Source organism: Rosa chinensis, chromosome 4 (assembly GCF_002994745.2).
Source record: "Rosa chinensis cultivar Old Blush chromosome 4, RchiOBHm-V2, whole genome shotgun sequence".
NCBI classification, from domain to species: Eukaryota; Viridiplantae; Streptophyta; class Magnoliopsida; order Rosales; family Rosaceae; genus Rosa; species Rosa chinensis.
Window position 1 is genome coordinate 25835642 of NC_037091.1, and position 10321 is coordinate 25845962.

Sequence of the window (10321 nt, forward strand, 5' to 3'; positions counted from 1 at the left end):
TATAGGTAGTATTTGTAGTAGTGCAAGCTAATACCTAGAACACCTCATGCATATGCCTAGCGGATCATGACCAAGACAACCATGCCAAGCATACAAACTTCTCTCTTTCAAACTAGTGCATCCACCAAGTAACCATGTGAGAACCATGCAAAACAACCAAACTCATCATTTTCAATGCCAATTTGCTCTCCCTTGATAATTGAAATAATCATGCAGCCTCTAGCTTAACCCATCAAAAGCTCATGCCTAGAACATGCCCAAGCATGATTGTCACAAGTTCAATTGAAACAAAAGCCAAGCCGAGTAAAGATATTTTTGTTTTACAATATCAAAGCTAATCAAGCAAGACCAAGCCATGCAAACCAATGCAAATCCAAGCCAAGCAAATTACTGATGTAAGTGTCAATAACATGTTCAGGCCAAGAAACTAAAATTTACATATACCAAGCCAAGCAATGCCATGCTATATCATTCATTTTCACAATTATAGCAGTAAAATAGAAAAGGCTCACAAATGGTTAGCAAAAAAAAACTCACAAAGGCAGGTTATATCACAATCCCAACAATAAAGCAAAGTATGTTATGTGATAACTACAACAACTAAAACAAGCCATAGCAAAATACGCCATGCAAATTCATGTTATATCATTGTTAAATTCAATTCTTGACAAGCAATATCCAGATTCATTTACTGCCAATCAATCATTGTGATTATTGAGCAAATTCAAATCCCAGTAGCAAGCATAAAGAGTTCACCACTAGGACAAAGAACGACCGATGTTTCAATTGTATTCAAGAATGTATTCAAGTATACAACTTTGAACAATCAAATGCAAGTGTATCTCACGAGAAGATTCTTATATTGATGCTTACCTGGATATCATGACGAACCACAATGCAACAATTTAGCCCAGTGTGCTAATTCCCAGCAGCCAACTAAAGCAATAACAAAGCTAGCACCACCACAATAAAGACAAAGTTGTGTGTGGTTAGTGCCTTACCACAGCTACCATAAGTCATACAAATTCATAGAGAGCATGCTCAAATAAGTAAGCAAGCCAAAGCCAAGCCACAAAGAAATCATATACAAATGAAAATTCTATGGGAGAGTATTTATTAATCTGGAAGATAATACCAAGCAAGATATAGCAAAAAAAATGTATATGACTCATATATGCTAGTCAAGCACATGATCATGCAAATCTATGACAAATGAAGGAAAAGCAAGCTAAGCAAAATCACTCATCTCATACGGTAATAATGAGTCAATTCAAGCAAGAAAAAAATTTAGTTACCGTAATCAAGTTAAAACCCACTTCATTGTTGTGTTCAAAGCTGCCACCATTTACTTACATCTGGTTTACCATTGGAATTGAGGCTCTCATATCCCGTCATCGGCCTTTACTACTCCAATGCTAAAACAAAAGCAGTTGTAATTCAATTTTATCTAGTCAAAGCTCAAGCATAGAGTATCTCATCTAAAGCAAAAGGGAAAATTTCGCAAACAGTACACCAAGTAAAGGCCACTAATAATTCTTATACATAAAGTTCTAAACCAAACATTTCGGTACACGAAATCTGAAACTTGACCCACTATCAGTACACGACATCAATTTTTGACACCAAAATGTCCATTATGCCCTCAGTTCTTTTTTTTTTAATAAATTTTTTCTGTTATTTTTTTTCCTTCGTTTTTTCTGTTATTTTTTTTTCCTTCGTTTTTATCTCTTGCTTCTTCCTTCTTCCGGGCTCACTCCCTCACTTCCAACGCCACCCTTGCCCTCCAATTGGTGAGATTTATGGTCCTACAGCTTATATTTGTAACTCAGCCAATATTTAGTCATGTGAAAAGAACGAAAGAGATAAAAATGAAGGAAGAAAAAAAATAATAGAAAACAAAATAACAGAAAAAACGAAGGAAACAAAATAACAGAAAAAAAAATTTATTAAAAAAAAAAGAACTGAGGGCATAATGGACATTTTGGTGTCAAAAATTGACGTCGTGTACTGATAGTGGGTCGAGTTTCATATTTCGTGTACCGAAATGTTTGGTTTGGAACTTTATGTATAAGAATTATTAGTGGCCTTTACTTGGTGTACTGTTTGCGAAATTTTCCCAAAGCAAAAATATGTGGGAAAGTCATAAGTGCGAGCATTTACTATCCAGCAAGCATTATACAAGCTTTCACATGCTATGATTTCAACATCAGGCATATACCCACTCTTAGCTCAAATGCCAATCTGTCATAGATTTTTGCACCAACACCAATACATATATAGATCCAAATATTGCTTCCCATAAAAATTCAGCAACCAAAGTCATACTCTAAGCCTTCATAGTACTACACAAGCATCTACATGCATACTTTAACATCAAGCATCTAAATTTCCAATCTCTCACCAAGTTTAGTGCCCATTCTTCACATCAAGTATTACCATTTAAATGTCTCGTGTGTGTGTGTGTGTATGAAGTTCTAATTAAAAGCCCAAAATCTTGAACCCAAGCTATTAATTTCTCTCTCAAAGCATCACAAAGAAAATCATACCAAATTTTCTAGAAGAAAAATCCTTGCCAAGATGGACCTACAAGACTTAGAGGCAAACGAGATATCAATGAAATCTAAGCCCAAACTATCTAAACCCTATATAAGGTAGCAATTATGACAAATTCCATGCTTCCTAGTTAATACATGGCACTTAGTCTAACTTTATGAACCAATATATCTTGCCAAGTCCATGATAATGCCAATCTTGTGCTCATGCCACTCAAACATCATGCCAAGCACATGCTCATGCTAAGCTCATGTTCAAGCCATGCAGATCCACGACCAAGAGAAACACACCAATTAATACTTAAGCAAGCTTATGCCAAGCAAAAGTAATTTTAAGCATACAAGCATTATACATTCATAAACAAGCCATGCCAAGCTCCTCTCTAAGGTCGTGTATCTATCACAGAACTTACGAGGGCCATGCCAAGCAATCAAGCTCATTCTTTAATACTGACTCACTCTCAAAACACTCAAGGTGGTCACAAGCTCAAGCTACAAAAGCACACGCCCAAGAAAAGCTACTAGATGCCTAAATAACTCTAAGCAAGCAAAACAAAAAAAATCAAAGCCAAGCAAAGAAAGACTTTGCATGCCAAACTGAAACTGTATTTAAAAAAAGAAAAAAATATATTCTCTGGTTGTGGCAGAAGTCATGGACAAACTTATATCAAGGCCAAAGCTATAGGTCGAGTAAGTCAAGCAATTCATCCTCAATATTGTTAAACAAAATCAATAATAATCAAATATGATTTTTATTGATAGGAGCATTTTAATGCGACGTTTTAAATGTTATTTCCTCATATTTACTTAGTTATTTCCTTAAATAAATCCTTCTTCTTTAGGAAAGTTTCTATTTTTAGGAAGTTTCTATTTTTAGTAATTTTAACAAAAGTTTCTATTTTTAGGTCTCATGGAGCAAGTGGAGTTGAAATGAGCCTAAAGGAGGAAGAGAAGTCAGAAAATGTTGGAGATAGCTAAGACAAGACACAAGGCTGCAATAATGAGCTGAAAAGAAGAAATGAAGTTTTCCTAGTCCAGCAAGGAAATCTTGATTCAACCAGGAAATCCTGTTCGAAATGGGAAACTTTGTCAAAGTAAGACTACTAAGTCAACTAGGAAGCATTGTCGGGAAAATGAAGAAAAATGGCAAAATGTGAGGAGTCCTGAAGGCACTAGGAGACCACATGGCTTGAAGATTGTTGATATCTGAAAGTCCAGCGGTAGCTGGACCCTAGCTAACGTTGATCCGGTGGGCGGATCGGTACTTGTGTTGTTCTCGAAGCTTCCGTTACCTGTCAAGTGAAATACAACGGACGTCAGAGGGAGACCGCGCCGGGCGGTCTTCTGCTCTCCGATGCCTAAGTTAGTCAATGTACTTGTGTTGACAGAGTAACAGTAGATGAGTATTGAATGCGTAATTAATGAGGAGAGAGGAGAGAACCTTTTATAGGTGAGGAAGAGGTTAATCTTCTCTTTGTTTTCGATGTGGGACTGATATGCTTCAGTCCCCAGTTTCAGAAGCCTCTAATGCCATCTTGGCGTGGCTCGTGGCGGCGCATCGACGGTGATCTGGAGATGGTCCGACGCTGAGGCTGTAGCCTGCCTGGCGGTGTGTCTGCGTGTCATTCCTTTAGTTGGAATTAGTACCTTCGGCGGTACAATGGGCGTGGCCCATTATAGCTAATTATGTTTGCAAATGTACATGTATGTACAAAGATGATGCAAGAAAGCTCAAGATTCTTCTAGAATAATTGTGATTTTCGGCAAAAAGGAAGAGACCTAAGTATACTAGGGTTTCTTGGACACAGAAGGAGTGAATTTTAAGTGAAATAATTATTTTTTCCGTGAGATATATAGGGGGGTATAAAAAGTGACACTTTTTGGGACTAAAAATATGTCCAGATACGTTCCTGGAGAAATTCAAGGAATTGCAACATGAAAAGGTCCAAAACAAGTCTAGATTCATTCCTATTTCTTTGGCCGAAAATGAAGAGAAAAATCAGAAAAATCCTTATAAATTTGGCAATAATATATTTTGAAGAATTATGGACTTTATTTTGGAGGCTTTTGATTGGTTGGATGACACAACAGGGCTTATGTGGCATTATTTGATTGGTTGAAGCTGTGTGGAGCAACCAGATAATTCCTTGGAAATTAAAAGAAGATTCATGAAGCTTTGCTATCCCATATATATACTCCCACTCTCTACACCACTTCACACATCTTCTCCCCCTCAGAAAATTTCCAGCGTCCAAACACTCTCTCACCATTCTCTAGTTCAAGTCTCTGCGTTTTCAAGCAAAGAGAGGAAGAGAAGAAGAAGCCGTGAAGCCTTCTAGCCGCCATCATCCACCTTGTGTCATGAAGCTTTGAAGGATTGCTTTCAAGATTCAAGAGTCTAACGTCTCAAGCTCTCCATCACCATCTCCATTCACGGTGTAATTCAATCTTTTTCCTTGTAACCTTTTTTGGTTTCTTTGTTTGAATTCGTATGAACTTGATTCTAGTTAACCTAACGTTTATGGCAAAGTTTAAGCCCAATTCTATGTTTGAGTTTGTTTGATTGATTTTGCTTAATTGATATCTTTTATCTTTAAGCCCAATGATTTAGGTTAACAATTCACCTAATAGTTTTGTGAATCTATTTCATAAGTAGTAAAGGGTTTGGACAAAAGTCGAAATCAATTGAAGAGAATTGCAAATAGATGAACTTATTCATACCAGGTTGTGCACTCAAGTTGATAACCTTTCTCTATGCTTATTGCGTTGAACATGTCTTGATTAGCTAGCTTTCTAGACTTTGATTTCATGTTTAATAGGATTGATCTAGGTGCTTTCATTTAGATTAATTAGTTAAGGAAAGTAAAATATGAAAAATCATTTGCTTTGAATGTTTCACATGATCAACTTCTCTCTCATGACTTAGATGATCAACTATAGGATTTTAATTGAATTCAATCATATGAATTTGGTTTTGATCTTTGTTCCTTGCATTCCATTCTTGTATATATGTTTTTATATTTTCTTTATCTTGTTTATTTTAATTTTTGAAACCATAATCCTAAAATCCCCTTTGTTTCGTTACTTTGTATATATCCTTTGTTTTATTTTTGTAAATATAATACTTTATACTTTTATTAATTCTTTATTTGTTTATGTAATTACAGGTGTACCCTCAATTCCCGGTTAGAACGATCTCTACTCATTCTATACTAACAACTACTTTTTGCAGAATTAAATTGCGCGCTTCTTTTTAGCGTATCATTTATACATGCCAAGCTACATGCCATAAATACTCCAACCAAGGAACCAAGCAAAACTAAAAGCAATTGAATTATTATGGCCAAGCTAAGCTAAGAAACACGATTTACATGGTAAACCAAGTCAATTAATACCATGCTACATCATGCATTATTGCAATCATGGTATTAAAAACATACCAGCCACAACAAAGCATACTGTTTCAGTAGTAGAAACGAGGTTGTCGTGAGAGCTTCCACCTCCGATATCCATACCTGCCAACCATGAACAAAGGTCAGAGGGAAGACCAGGCTAGCCGGCCTTCAACCCTCTGATGCCTAAGTCAGATACATGTAAGAATGTAGACTAGGTAGGAGTAAGTGGAGAGTGGTGGCTTACTTTGAATGTGTGGAGAGACATGTATTTATAATGTGGGGATAGACTTGTCACCCCTTTGTTTCCAATGTGGGACTAGGTGTGGCTTACCTGATACCACAAGTGTATGGTATCAGCATCATCTCTGGGCGTTATCGGCATCATTTTAAGTAGCTAGTGAGCTTTGTGCTTCCGATATTTGTGTCTAAGTGGTATATATACCAATAAGTCCCCCAAGTCCTCGATCAAGAGTTCTCTTAGGTGGGGAGTTTGTCATGATAGAAATATCGGAAGTGCAAAGGGAGTATTCTCGGCACATGAATTCTGTAAGACCATTACCCCCAGTCCCCCAAGTCCCCCAGCTAAGAGAAGTCTTGACTGGGGTGATGATTTTGTTTTCCAAGTAGAAACGGTGCAAGCCTTCATTGAACATTTGGCGAGAGTTTCTTCCTTAAGGTGACTAGTCCTCCAGTCCCCAGAGACCGAGGTCAGAGGGTTTAGACCATGGTCTGCTAATATATGGCATCAGGTATGCTCGATATAAGGTGTACTCGATACACTTGGTGTCTGCAAGGATAGCCTTGGTTATGTCAGCCCATTTTTGCATATGGCGATAGTAATAATTTTGGCGTGAAGCCAATAATGGCTGTAATGAATGTAGCCTATATTAGCTGGAATGTACGTGACGATATTGTTGTTGTTAAGATTGGCACAGCCTTTCATTTTGCATTTAGTGGCATGCAATCATATAATGGGCATGTAGTGGCATGCAATCAGATAATGGAGAAAGATGAGACATGGCGATATTGTATAATGGAGAGAAGCCATGGCGATATCGTATCATGTAATGGGGAAATAAGACATGGCGATATCATGTAATGGAGATGAAACATGGCAATGTCATATAATGGAAATAAAACATGGCCATACCACGTGTTAGAGAAAGATAACTCATGGCGATATCATATAATAGAGAGATAACACATGGCGATATCGCGTATTGGAGAAAGATAACTCATGGCGATATCATATAATGGAAGGATAACACATGGCGATATCGCATATAAAAGAGAGCGTGTCATGATCATACTTGTAGCGATATTGGGTGTTTTTCGGGTTAGTGTTAGACTATGTCACCACAACCATGTTTGTAACGGTGTTTAGCGTTGGCTATTTCATTTTGATCGCATTAAGCCATTTCAACTTGATCACATTTAGCCATTGCACTTGATCGCATTTAGCCCTTTCATTTAGACATGTCGCCTCGATCACCTTTTATTTAGGCATTTCACCTTGATCGCATTTCATTTAGGCATTTTGCCTTGATCGCATTTCATTGATCGCTCTTCATTAGGCATTTCGCCTTGATCGCATTTCATTTAGGCATTTTTCCTTGATCGCATGTAGCCATTGCATTGTGATTGCATTTAAGCATTTTGTATTGATTGCACTGAAGCATTTCGCATTGATTGAATGTGGCCATTGCATTATGATCGCATTTAATCATGTCGCATTGATTGCATTGCCAATACAAGGGTTTGCGAGTGATAGCACTTACGGTGCTATATCAGCACAACCAGCCGTTAGCGATATTATTGATTTGTGCCATTGCGGGTTGGATGTGTTAGACAATAGTTTGGGATTGCTATACAGCATGCCCATGCCTTTAGCGATATAAGAAATGACGATATCGAGCCAATTTCATTGAAAACTGTCCAAGGTAGTGATAAAATACACCACGATCGTGGGTGAATACATGGGGATCATTGGAGAATTGGAGAATACATTGAGATCGTTGGAGAATTGGTAGAGTTCCAGAGGAGCAGAGTTGTAAGGGTATAGTCCCAAGTGCCGTAGGGCACGAACGGGGAGTTAAGAGAGTGCCTGCTAGGGTATAAACGTGAAGCTAAAGTATGGGTGAGTATATAGCGCTAAGGCTTGGCGAGTATGTTGAATATGTCGCTGAGGCATGGCAAGGGCGAGTGTGTCCTTTGAAACATGGTGAGTGCACCGCATTCAGATATAGCGGATATAGGTCGCCTGAGACATGGGTGAGATGCCGCTAAAGCATGAATAATATATCGCGGAGCATGTATATGACATCGCTGAAGTATGGATAGTGTATCGCTGAAGCATGGATAATATATCGCTAAGGTTGAGAGAAGATACCGTTGTAGCATGGATAATATATCGGTAAAACATTAAGGATATATCGCTGATGAATAGATGACGCTGAGTTATAGATAATATATCGCTAAGGTCTAGAGAAGATACCGTTGAAGCGTGGGGAACGTGTCGGTGAAGCATGAAGGATATATCGTTGATGTATAGATGACGCTAAAGCATAGATATCTACTGCTAAAAGATAGATAACATACAGCTGAAACATTGGGGAGTTTCCGCTGAAGCATAAGTAAGATACCACTGGAGCGTAGATGAGATACTATTGAAGCATAGAGAAGAGATTGTCAAGGCCTGGATAATATACTGTTGAAACACAGATAAGATATCGCTGAAACATGGTAAGCATTATGTGTATGTCATTACAGCATGGCGACTGCATCGTTGAAGCCTTAGGAGCATGTCATTACAACATTGCGAGTGTATCGTTGAAGTATTAGGAAGCATTAGGAGTATGTCCTTACATGGCGACTGTATCATTGAAGTATTGGGAATGTGTCATTGAAGCATTGGGAGTGTATCGTCAAGGCAGTTCAAGTGTATCGTTGAAACATTGCAAGTGTATCGTTGAAGCATTAGGGGTATGTCATTGTAACGTGGCGAGAGTATCGTCGAAGCATTTAGGATATGTCATTACAACATTGAGAAGCATCGGGAATATGTCATTGACGCATTGCGAGGTATTGAGAGTGTTCATTAAAGCATTGCGAGTGTGTCGTTGAAACATGATGAGGGGAATCGTTGGGGCATAGCGAGTATGCACTATGTGAGTGTATCGCTAAAGCATGGCGAGTACATAGCTGAAGCGTGGAGAATATAACGTTGAGGCATAGATAAGATACCGCTGAAGCATAGGGGAGATACTACTAAAACATAGTGAAGATATCGCTAATGTGTAGAGAATATACTGCTGAAGATATCGCTAATGTGATGAGTAGAGTGTGCGGGTCCCCCAGTATCGAGAACATTTATCATGACAAGTGTACGCCATCCAAACATGGCAAGTGTATGTCATTCAGGCATTGCGAGTATAGTATACAAGTCCCCCCCAGTATCGAGGACATTTACCATGGCAAGAGCGAGGATTGATCTCGCTGGTGAGATGTCATGTGACTATAAGCAATAGATGTGCTAATCATGTAGTAGCATGTGGATATACGATTATATTAGAGTGTTTAAATAAGACTATTGAATATTGCTCAATGGACAATTTTGTGTGCATGACATTGTTTGGACATCTATACATGTCACCATTTGTAAAGCGAGTATTGCAAGTGTATATGTAGTAATGAAATCAAGATAGAAGTATGACATGTGTTTAGCATGTGTTTGTAGTGGAGATGTTAAACATTTTGCATTTTGTAAGCAAGTTTGATAATCATGGAGATATTTAAAGCATGGCATCAATATTAAAGCATAGTAAGTATGCTACTACAATTATCGCATTTTGTAGGCATGCTTGAATTGTATTAGTCAATGAAGCATGTAAAGTATGACATTAGCTCAAATTAAAATTGTGTAGATAAGAACTTATCTGGAGCCGTTCATGAGTGGTGAAGATATTGTAGAAAGATTGGAGTTGTCCATATATAGGACTCCATGTGATCGATAATTAGTCGTCGACAGCTTACTTGAGCTTGCTCATATAAGATGCCCGACGTGAAAATTTGTTCACTCTTGATGGAAGACTATGACATAAGCTTCATTGCTGCTGCCATGTGCATGTCAATAGAGCTATTGATATAGTAAACAATTGTAAGTGCATAGTCCATGCAACTGTGTATATATATAATGGAGCCCAGACATTAATCATGATGTGAGAACCAAGTTGGAATAAGGAAGAATATGCAAGCACGTGTCCCTTGCAAGATTGCAACATATATGTTGATTGTGACGTGATTGACATGCATATTCATAGGATATATATTATTTGCCATAATTAAGGTTACAACTTATGTACGTGGCTAGACCGT